Source organism: Notolepis coatsorum, assembly GCF_963971535.1.
Source record: "Notolepis coatsorum genome assembly, chromosome: 10".
NCBI classification, from domain to species: domain Eukaryota; kingdom Metazoa; phylum Chordata; class Actinopteri; order Aulopiformes; family Paralepididae; genus Notolepis; species Notolepis coatsorum.
Window position 1 is genome coordinate 102,884,659 of NC_140174.1, and position 11,189 is coordinate 102,895,847.

General features: G+C 46.5%; 1 protein-coding gene across 1 annotated transcript in view; it reads right to left on the minus strand.

Moving 5' to 3' along the window:
- lzts1 (leucine zipper, putative tumor suppressor 1) overlaps positions 1 to 7,171 on the minus strand; it is a 56,600-nt gene extending 49,429 nt beyond the window's left edge. The window contains exon 1 of the mRNA XM_084322514.1: positions 6,839 to 7,171. The gene's annotated coding sequence lies outside the window, so the exon portion shown is untranslated. The remainder of the gene's footprint in view (positions 1 to 6,838) is intronic.
- Between the last annotated feature and the right edge of the window lie 4,018 nt (positions 7,172 to 11,189).

Genomic DNA, 11,189 nt, shown 5'->3' on the forward strand with positions numbered 1-11,189 from the left:
TTCAGTATGTACATATATACAATGTTCAATGCAGAGTAGAAGTAACTGAGTTACCATACAATATACTATACAATATAATAATATACAATATACTATACAGTGCAAAGCAGAAATGGGATGAGGTACAATTTAGGTACAATTTACAGTAAGGTGTAATGAGGTATGGGTTGTAGTGCAAATTCTTTACCAATAAATATAAAGTGTGTTTAGGTGTTCTAAAGTGGGTGCTGCAGTGAGTTGTTTGTTTAAAGTTAGTGTGTGCGTGTGGATGTGTGTGCTGTGAGTGCATTTGATGGTTGTTACATAGTGTTATTGTTCGTTGAGCATCCTGATGGCCTGGGGATAGAAGCTTCTTCTGAGTCTCTCTGTGCTTGCCATGAGACTCCGGTATCGCTTGCCTGACCGCAGCAGTTCAAAGAGGCAGTTGTTTGGGTGGCTGGAGTCTTTGATAATTATCTTAGCCTTACCCATGCACCGCTTGTTGTAAATGTCCTGGAGAGTGGGAAGCCCCCCTCCAATTGTGCGTTCGGCTGAGCGGGCCACTCTCTGTAGTCTGCTACGGTCTTGTGTGGTGCTATTCCCAAACCAGGAGGTGATATTGCCAGTCAGGATGCTCTCTATTGTACATGAGTAGAAGTTCTTAAGGATCTTCTGACTGACTTGGAACTTCCTTAGGCGCCTGAGGAAGTAGAGGCGTTGCCGTGCCTTCTTCACAACACTGTCAATGTGTGTGGTCCATGTCAAGTCCTCGGATATGTGGACTCCGAGGTACTTAAAACTGTTCACTCTCTCAACCGGTGCCCCGTCGATGCTGAGGGGGCTGTAGTCCCTGACCCCCGACCTCCTAAAGTCCACAATCATCTCCTTTGTTTTGCTGACGTTCAGGGAGAGGCTGTTCTCTTGACACCATCCCGCTAGAACCTTGACCTCCTCCAGGTAGGCCCTCTCGTCGTTTGCAGAGACCAGGCCCACCGCGTGAATATTTTAGGCAACCAACTTGTGTTTAGCGTTTCTCTGATTGGCCAATACGCCCATGTGACCACGGCAGCGCGAGAGAGCGGCAGCGCGGAAATAGGCTGTCTATTGCCTCGCGCTGCAGCGCGGAAATAGGCTGTCTATTGCCATTCTCTAAGTCAAACTCTAACCTTAACCAGCTCCTTAACAGCGCCTAAACTTAACCCTTCTAACCTTAAGCAACTCCGAAACAATGCCTAACCTTAACCAACTCCGAAACAATGCCTAAACTTAACCGGCGAAATGAATGCATGTTAAAAAATATTGCCATTCTCTAAGTCAAACTCTAACCTTAACCAGCTCCTTAACAGCGCCTAAACGTAACCCTTCTAACCTTAAGCAACTCCGAAACAATGCCTAACCTTAACCAACTCCGAAACAATGCTTAAAGTTATGCCTAAACTTAACGGCGAAAGAATGCGAATGCACGTTTAAAAAAAAAAAAAAAAAAAATTTAAGGGAATCGAACTAGCCAGCAACGAGCCGTAGGATCCACAGCCATGCAGCTTTGCCAATTGAGCTATTTCTGGATACTGAATAAGGGGCGGTTACTGGCATATAATGAGCTCCGCTCTGCTGCTGCCGCGGGGGCGTGGCTAGACGCAAGTTGGGCGTGGTTAGACACAAGTTGGTTGCCTTTAATATTTAGGCAGGCCCACCACTACTGTGTCGTCAGCAAATTTGATGATTGTGTTGTTGTTCCGCTGTGCCACGCAGTCATGTGTGTACAGGGAGTAGAGGAGGGAACACAGCCCTGGGGGGCCCCTATGTTGAGAGTGATGGATGAGGAGGTGCAGTTGCCTGCTCTCACCACCTGGGGTCTGCCCGTCAGGAACTCCAAGACCCACTGGCAGAGGTCATAGTTCAAGCCCAGGTCCCTGAGCTTGGCTATGAGTTTGGAGGGGACTATGGTATTGAATGCTGAGCTGTAGTCGATGAACAGCATTCTCACATAGTTCCCCTGCCTCTTGTCCAGGTGTGATGCTGCTGTGTGCAGCACATGGGCTATGGCGTCCTCCGTGGACCTGTTGGGGCGGTATGCAAATTGCAGGGGGTCCAGGTTGATGGGGAGGGAGGAGCAGATGTAGCCCTTTACTAGCTTCTCAAAGCACTTCATGGCTATCGAGGTGAGAGCTACAGGGCGGTAGTCGTTGAGGCAAGCAGGTTTGTATTTTTTGGGTACAGGGATAATAGTGGACGTCTTCAGACAGGTGGGGATGACAGCCTGTTCCAAGGACAGGTTAAATATGTCAGTGAATACCGGGGCCAGTTGGTCGGCACAGAGTTTTAGGACGCGGCCGGGGATACCGTCCGGTCCTGCTGCCTTCCTGATATTCACTTTCTTAAAGGTCCTCCTCACCTCATGTTCTGTTACCCTGAACACTGAGTCTCCATCAGCAGTGTCCCCCCCCTCCATTGCAGTGGTTTGTAGGCTGGTGTTGTTATTCCCAGCCTCAAACCTCGCATAGAAGGTATTGAGATCATTTGCTAAGGAGATGTCACTGGTCAGCTTGAGGGAGGGGCCATTGTAATCTGTCATCGTTCTGAGGCCCTGCCACATAGCTCTAGAGTCAGCCTGTTCATATTGAAGTTCAATTTTATCCCTGTAGCGCCTCTTTGCTTCTATTACTGTCCTCCTGACGTTGTATCTCGCTACCTTGTGGTCATTCATGTTGCCTGCCACAAGCCCGCCGTTGTATGCTGAGGTGCGCGCTTTCAGAGCCTCACGGATGCATTTGTCTACCCAGGGCTTTTGGTTTGGGTAAACTCTAATTGTGGTAGTGGGGATTGTTTCTTCCACCAAAGTACAAACAAAGTCCAGCACTGTCTCCGTGTAGTCATTAATGTTATCTGTGTTATCGCGGTTCGCGGAACCCCCCCCAATCTGTACATTCAAGTGCAGCCTGTAGCGTTTCCTCTGACTCCACAGACCATTTCTGCACATCTCGCAAGACTACTGGCGCGCGCTTGAGACTTTGTTTATACTGCGGTGAAAGAAAGATGGCGTCATGATCAGACTTGCCGAATCCACTGGCAGAATGAGACTTGTATCCACACTTGTGAGGTGAGAGGAAGTTAAAAGGAGAGGAGAAAGCGAGAAGGTGTTCGTGGTACTGGACACTAGACTGGCTGAGAAACCCCCATGACCCTTGAAACTGACCTGGACCGGAAGACAAATCTGATTATTGAACATCCGCTTTTTGTACGAGAGCCTGATACATGTTTTGACCCTGGACTGTTAGCTGACTACTCTAATTGCCCATCGGACTGTTGTGCTTCTATTCAATAAATATCTTTTATTTATTGAAATTGTGCTTGTGTGGACAGTTGAATTTGTTTGTTTTGAACCGCGTCGAGCCTGAACACCACCAGGCGTTTAAGCCAGGGGTCTGTGGGTCCAACCCCAGGACATCAAACCTGCATTCTGGTGAACTTTTATGCACCGATTTGTGCTCTTTCTGCATCAATTCATGGTCATGTACAGTAGGGGTGTCTGAAATTGTTGGTTAATACAGTATAGTTACAGGTAAGAAGGATATCTAAATGTTTTGACCCCCTTATTTTCTACCTCTTTTGGGGGTTGTCTTTCATATTAGCTATATATATATTTTTTTATATTTATTTGAAGGGGATAAATTATCCTCTTCTCAATATTGAGGGGGACATGTCCCCTGCAACCCCCCACCTAAACCTATACGTGTGTGTGTGTGTGTGTGTGTGTGTGTGTGTGTGTGTGTGTGTGTGTGTGTGTGTGTGTGTGTGTGTGTGTGTGTGTGTGTGTGTGTGTGTGTGTGTGTGTGTGTGTGTGTGTGTGTGTGTGTGTGTGTGTGTGTGTGTGTGTGTGTGTGTGTGTGTGTGTGTGTGTGTGTGTGTGTGTGTGTGTGTGTGTGTGTGTGTGTGTGTGTGTGTATATGTATGTACAGGGATGTGCACAGAGGGGCAGGTGCTCAAAGGCTGAAAAGGGCACTATACCTGTGTGAATTAGAACCAAGCCCGATTTTTGGGGGCCCTTTTTTGGGCGGGGGGGGGCCCCCTTTTTATGCTTTTTGGGGGGTTTTGGTGATCAAATATTGAATATTGAAATATAATAATCAGTGCAGGAGCTCACTTATCCTTTAAAGACACTTTTATCACTGACTTAAAAGGCCCATACATCTCCATAAATGTTCAGGGGGGAGGGAATAAGTGCTTACCCTACAGACCCCAAGAAGTGCTGTATATTCTGTATTGTTTAATATAAATGCCTTTTTTATTCCAATCCCGATTTGTATTTGAGATTCCCAAAGCCCATCGGACTTGACTTCTTCGTGTCCCTCAATGAGTGTAATGCCAGCATTCAACTGTATGCGCCACAGCGGTTTCTATCATCATCATCAACATCATCACCACCCACGCTATGCATAAAATATATAGGTCCGCGGAGAGGCACGCTGAGGAGGCCGTGCAAAAAAAATGTATGTATGCAGGTATGCATGTATATATATATATGTGTATGTATTTGCTTTTGTTTGGTTTGTGTTTTGAATCACACAGTTTTATATAAAAACAAGAATATTTTTTTTTATATGGGAATAGATCAAACAAGGAGTCTGTCCTGTTCAGTTCTGTCCTGTTCTGTCCTGTTCTGCCATGAGAGTCTGTTCTGTCCTGTTCTGTCCTGTTCTGTCCTGTTCTGCCGTGAGAGTCTATTCTGTCCTGTTCTGTCCTGTTCTGTCCTGTTCTGTCCTGTTTTGTCCTGTTCTGTCCTGTCCTGTTCTGTCCTGTTCTGTCCTGTTCTGTCCTGTTCTGTCCTGTTCTGTCCTGTTCTGTCCTGTTCTGTCCTGTTCTGCCGTGAGAGTCTGTTCTGTCCTGTTCTGTCCTGTTCTGTCCTGTTTTGTCCTGTTCTGTCCTGTCCTGTTCTGTCCTGTTCTGTCCTGTTCTGTCCTGTTTTGTCCTGTTCTGTCCTGTCCTGTTCTGTCCTGTTCTGTCCTGTTCTGTCCTGTTCTGTCCTGTTCTGTCCTGTTCTGTCCTGTTCTGTCACGAGAGTCTGTTCTGTCCTGTTCTGTCCTGTTCTGTCCTGTCCTGTTCTGTCCTGTTCTGTCCTGTTCTGTCCTGTTCTGTTCTGTTCTGTCCTGTTCTGTTCTGTCCTGTTCTGTCCTGTTCTGTCCTGTTCTGTTCTGTTCTGTTCTGTTCTGTTCTGTCCTGTTCTGTCCTGTTCTGTTCTGTCCTGTTCTGCCGTGAGAGTCTGTTCTGTCCTGTTCTGTTCTGTTCTGTCCTGTTCTGTCCTGTTCTGCCGTGAGAGTCTGTTCTGTCCTGTTCTGTCCTGTTTTGTCCTGTTCTGTCCTGTTCTGTCCTGTTCTGTCCTGTTCTGTCCTGTTCTGTCCTGTTCTGCCGTGAGAGTCTGTTCTGTCCTGTTCTGTCCTGTTCTGTCCTGTTCTGTCCTGTTCTGTCCTGTTCTGTCCTGTTCTGCCGTGAGAGTCTGTTCTGTCCTGTTCTGTCCTGTTCTGTCCTGTTCTGTCCTGTTCTGTCCTGTTCTGCCGTGAGAGTCTGTTCTGTCCTGTTCTGTCCTGTTCTGTCCTGTTCTGTCCTGTTCTGCCGTGAGAGTCTGTTCTGTCCTGTTCTGTCCTGTTCTGCCGTGAGAGTCTGTTCTGTCCTGTTCTGTTCTGTCATGAGAGTCTGTCCTGTTCTGTCCTGTTCTGTTCTGTCCTGTTCTGTTCTGTCATGAGAGTCTGTCCTGTTCTGTCCTGTTCTGTTCTGTCCTGGCGCTGGGAGCTGTCGCCTCTACTTCATCTTCCACACCCACTTCCAGTGTCCTTGTGTCTCTCCCCTGTGTGTTTCTCAGCACAATACACCAGAGCAGAAGACAATACAAGGCTGAGCATGCCCGAACAGGTATCCCATATCTACTGTCATTACAACACGGTCATTAATATCTCCTACATGCCTACAAGTTTCAACACATATTGTACACAGGTGCCGTATGCCTAAAAACCGGGAGGATAATGGCAAGGCATGTCCCGAACAAGGCTTGTCCACCTGTGCAAACACACCTGAATACAACAACAACAACAACAACAACAACACAGGGCACAGTGGGATGACACATCTGTAATTTTCACGGACACGTTCATGCTATGTATAGAAATTTGCTCTATTGTAAATACCGTGCCTTTCATTGCAGTTTTCTGTCTCTTAATTCCTATGCGAGGTGCACTGTGTAACAATAGGGTCGACACAGCTCCCTGTCATCTCAGGACCACGATAACAGTGGTTTGTCTCGTGTCGCCGGCTGAATTACAGTAAGTCACCAAGTTGATGGGCAGTTCTGTGTAACAGCTGACAGTTGAGCTGGCGTGTCTCTGAGACCTAAAATGACAGGGTCTTAGGGAGAACAATCATCCATTAAAAGTTACAATAGAGTTAGACTCTGCTCTTGTTATCCACATGCTACAAACATCGGGGGTTAGCCAAGATTGTTTGTAACGTCCTACAATAAACTAACACTTGCATGCTAATGTAACGCCCACACGCACGCACACACACGCACCAACGCACGCACGCACCAACGCACACACGCACGCACGCACGCACGCACGCACACACACACACACACACACAACTAACAACATACCCTCTTTCATAACCTAACAAAGGTTAAACCCGGCCAGCACACCTGTAATTCAAATCCAACAGATACAACCTTTCAAATATGGGAGACCTGCCAGTGGCGGACTCCTCTCTGTGTACACTGGAGGACTGTGAGCCCTAGTCCCTCTCACTCCCTGTCACATCCAATCAAGCAGCCGTTAACATTCCATCCAGCCTGTAGCCAGAGGTGACTTACCTCCATGACAGACCGCCTGCTCCCCACAGCTGCTGCTGCTACTGCTTCGTGTCCTTCCTTCCTCACTTCCCAAAGGTGCCTGGAATAGACTGTGGACCGACCACAGTTAGTCTGGCGCTACAGCCTGGTGCTACAGTCTGCCGTGGCGGGGGAGATCTTCTGAGATGTCTCAGGCTGAGATGTTCACAGGCAGGACGAGAGACATGTTGTTTGCTTTTGTTTATGTTTTCTCCCCCCCTTCTCCTCCTCCTCTCATCCATCTCCATCTCCTGGTACGGTTGGATCTGCTCGTCCCGTCTCCCAGGAAGTGAAGACTGTCTGTCAAATACCTACGTAAACACACACTCACATTCTCTCTCTTTACAGTATATCCTTGTTCCCTCTCTCTTAAACTCCCTCCCACTCTCTCCTTCACTCACACAGCCAGCACTCCCTCCCCCTCTCCTCTCCCTGCCCCCCCTCTCCTCCACCTCTCATCTCCTCCCTCTCTCCCTCCCATCTCCTCCCCCTCCCCTCTCCTCCCCCTCTTCTCTCCCTCCCCTCCCCTCTCCTCCCCCTCTCTCCCCCCCTCTCCTCTCCTCTTCATCCACCTCTCTTCTCCTCTCCTCTCCTCTCATCCCTCTCTCTGTAGCTGGATCTCTCCCACTCTCTTCCCTCCATTATAGCAATGTCCTCTTCCGCCCTCCCTCGCTTTATATCTACCTCCCCCCTCTCTCTCCATTCCACCTTTCTCTTCTCTCTCTCTCTCTCTCTCTCTCTCTCTCTCTCTCTCTCTCTCTCTCTCTCTCTCTCTCTCTCTCTCTCTCTCTCTCTCTCTCTCTCTCTCTCTCTCTCTCTCTCTCTCTCTCTCTCTCTCTCTCTCTCTCCTGCTTGGCATTAAGCCTGGAGGTTCTGCTATCCATCTTAACTCACTTCATTGCCTCTATGCCTGCATGCCCACATACCATCGTCACTGCCTAGTCCTACACTTCTAAAGCTTTTATAGATACAAGGCATGTAAGTGGTATACTTGTTGTGTGTGTGGGTGTCTATGTCTGTATATGCGTTCATATGTGTGTGTGTGTGTGTGTGTGTGTGTGTGTGTGTGTGTGTGTGTGTGTGTGTGCATGCTGAACTGTTTGATAATTGAACCAATTACATCTATATTGCCTTATAATAGGGCATCTATAATGTATTATACCATAATGACTGCACATTATGAATATAGTCTGGACACATAATTACAAGCCAGTGGCTGTATATTGCATATTGTATTCATACCATAAGCAGAAAGCATTTCCCCAGCTCATGAGGTAACGCTCTACAGACTTGCAGTCCTTGAAATTGTTTACTTGCAAAATGCAATGTGCAATAGACTTGTGTAATTGAAAGGTTTGGTTATGCAACACAAACAGAAGTGTGTGTGTGTGTGTGTGTGTGTGTGTGTGTGTGTGTGTGTGTGTGTGTGTGTGTGTGTGTGTGTGTGTGTGTGTGTGTGTGTGTGTGTGTGTGTGTGTGTGTGTGTGTGTGTGTGTGTGTGTGTGTGTGTGTGTGTGTGTGTGTGTGTGTGTGTGTGTGTGTGTGTGTGTGTGTGTGTGTGTGTGTGTGTGTGTGTGTGTGTGTGTGATTGTAATGAAATAGCAGGTGATTATCAACTGTGGCCAATGAGCTGTGTAATGCTGCCATATTGTTTGGCAAAACACATATATCTGATCAATATGCAAGTCCTATCCCAGAGGATATTGATACTCTGCTCTACAATATCTTTATGGAAACACTCTTCAGTATATCTTTAGACATTGTGTTGGCATTGTAATGCCAATATGATAAAGCAAACAATGTGTCTTAATTTAGGGTGACCATATTTTGATTTCCAAAAAAGAGGACATGCCCCCCCAGCCTCGAGATACTTAATGATACTCAGGCATGCGTTGCTCATGGGACGACTGGTTGCACTATGTTTTAATGACGCCGCGCGCGCGCTCCCGCACATGCACATAGATGTTCCCTCGCATAGCACAGACTAAAGACAGTGCCTAATTGCCTCTACGAATGGAATGTAACACATTTCATTCACAAGTTTGTGTGAATGTATCTGAGAACGTATTTGAACACACCTGACGACCGGCCATATTGTTATGCAAAGTAGTACTTAGCGAGTTGGCGCATCAGTCGGGTGCAGCGCATTCCTGTGTGCACACGTGTGCACATCCGTGCATGTGCGTGCTTCTGCTCACAGACTGGTTGCACGGCGTGCAACCCCGTCCCATGAGCAACGCATGCCGATACTCAACGTTTACTCAAAGATGCATTATTGTTTTAATATATTTAAAGTATGCCTCCTCTCTATGGATATACAATTATTATTTATATTATTTTACTGTATATAACACAACACTATCTCTCTATAACCAAAGACACACCAAACCAAAGTTAACAATCAGCATGCTTGATGATTATGCCTAGAATTATCTGACATCTCAATGGCACAATAATTACTTAAAAATCAACCTGTAACAAAATAATAGCTCTCTTTTCAAGTCTTACTGGACAAAAATAAATAACAAAATATATGAAATAATAGAAAATATCTTTTTCAGACAAATCGTTTTTTTTTGCCATGTTTCAATGAGATATTATGCAATGGTTTCTGCTGTCTCATTTGGTGTATTTAACCTCGATTCATTTTGTTTGCATGCCACCCATCTTCCAGTCAAAGTACTATTATGATTGGGAATATTGTCACTGCTCCGTGGTTACTCCTGTCTGTAGAAACACCACAGTACTGGATTTGATTTGAGTGCTTCATGTGCGACATCAATCGAGTCGAGTGGGGCGCTATAACACATTGGCTTCGGATTTAGTGCGCGCACTAGTGAACTTCGCCTCCCATTTGTTCCGACGGGTAGGTACATTTGGAATTTCTTCTGCAGTTCATCTGTAAAAGTACATTCTTTGGCATTGTGAATGTGAGCTGCGCTCCACTCTGTCCTCTCTTCCTCTGTTTGTGTGTGAGTGTAGTTGTAGAGCCGCCCACAAAGCTTCTCAGGGATTACGTCACACACGCAACAGATTACCGTAGTATTCTGTGCAATGCGCCAGTCAATTTAAGTATATGCAAACGGTCCGTGAAAGCCGGACATTTTCATGCATTTATAAACCCCCCCCGGACGGCCCGGACAGGGCGTGAAAAGAGGACATGTCCGGCCAAAAGAGGACGTTTGGTCACCCTATCTTAATTACAAAGTGAAATGGTGTGCTGAGATACAGGCCCAGTTACGATCCTGAACCCCCTGAACCCTAAGTAACATCATATTTAAAGGAAAACTCCAACATTTTGGGAAATTAGCTTATTGCCATCTACCCTGGAGTTAGACAAGAAGATGCATACCTTTTTCTTCTCTGTGCATGCAGTAGGAATAGGAAGACGTTGGGAACTAGGCTAATGGAGGAACCTACTTCCAGTGACTGACGCTAAGCTAGGCTAACGTGGTGTCTTCCTACTCCTACTGCATGCACAGAGAAGAAAAAGGGTATGTATCTTCTTGTCTAACTCCAGGGTAGATGCCAAATAAGCTAATTTCCCAAAATGTTGGAGTTTTCCTTTAACCTGAAGTGAAAGGTCCTCATGCGCTCAGTTGGGAAGTGGTGTTGTACCTCTGGCTAGGCAGGTTCTGTGTTACATGAGGAGGACAGAGTATCTATGTAATGCAAGTGATCTACAATGTTTCATATGTCCTGCTATTGATGTTGTTATAGGGGTAGGCAACCCTAGGCACGCGTGCCTGCACAGGCACGCGGGGGCATTTTCATTGGCACAGGGGGCAGCATAAAAAGAAATTATAATATTATAATTTTTTTTGCTTTGAAATATTATAGTGAAATATTTTGCACTGTTGTCGCATTTATCTTGTTGAAATCCTCCCACAGGTTCTTTTTTGTAAGTCGACTGTTTTGCACACCCCTATGACAGCTATACAGCTGTTCCCATGGTGCTCAGCTGTCAGCAGTCAGCTGGCCTCCCGCGCCCGCGCGCAGTTCCCAGGTAATCACACAGTGCTGCGGTTGCATTCTGTATGTGCCGTCTTTCATGATGGCAACCCCCGCTAAGAAAGTTAAAGCAAAGGAAATTCGGGCATTCCAGCCCTCGTGGACAGACGACTACGGGTTTGTGTGTCAGAAGGACTGTGCTGTGTGTACTTTATGTTTAGAAAATGTAGTTTGCAGAACGTCAGGTGTGAAACGCCATTTTGAGACGAAGCATCAAAAAAGTTTCAAAGATCAGGCGGATAAGGCAGAATCGATTAAACGTGCCGTGGCCAGGTATGGAAAGCAAGCCAGCACCCTCAAAGTGTTCAGACTGCTAAAAACC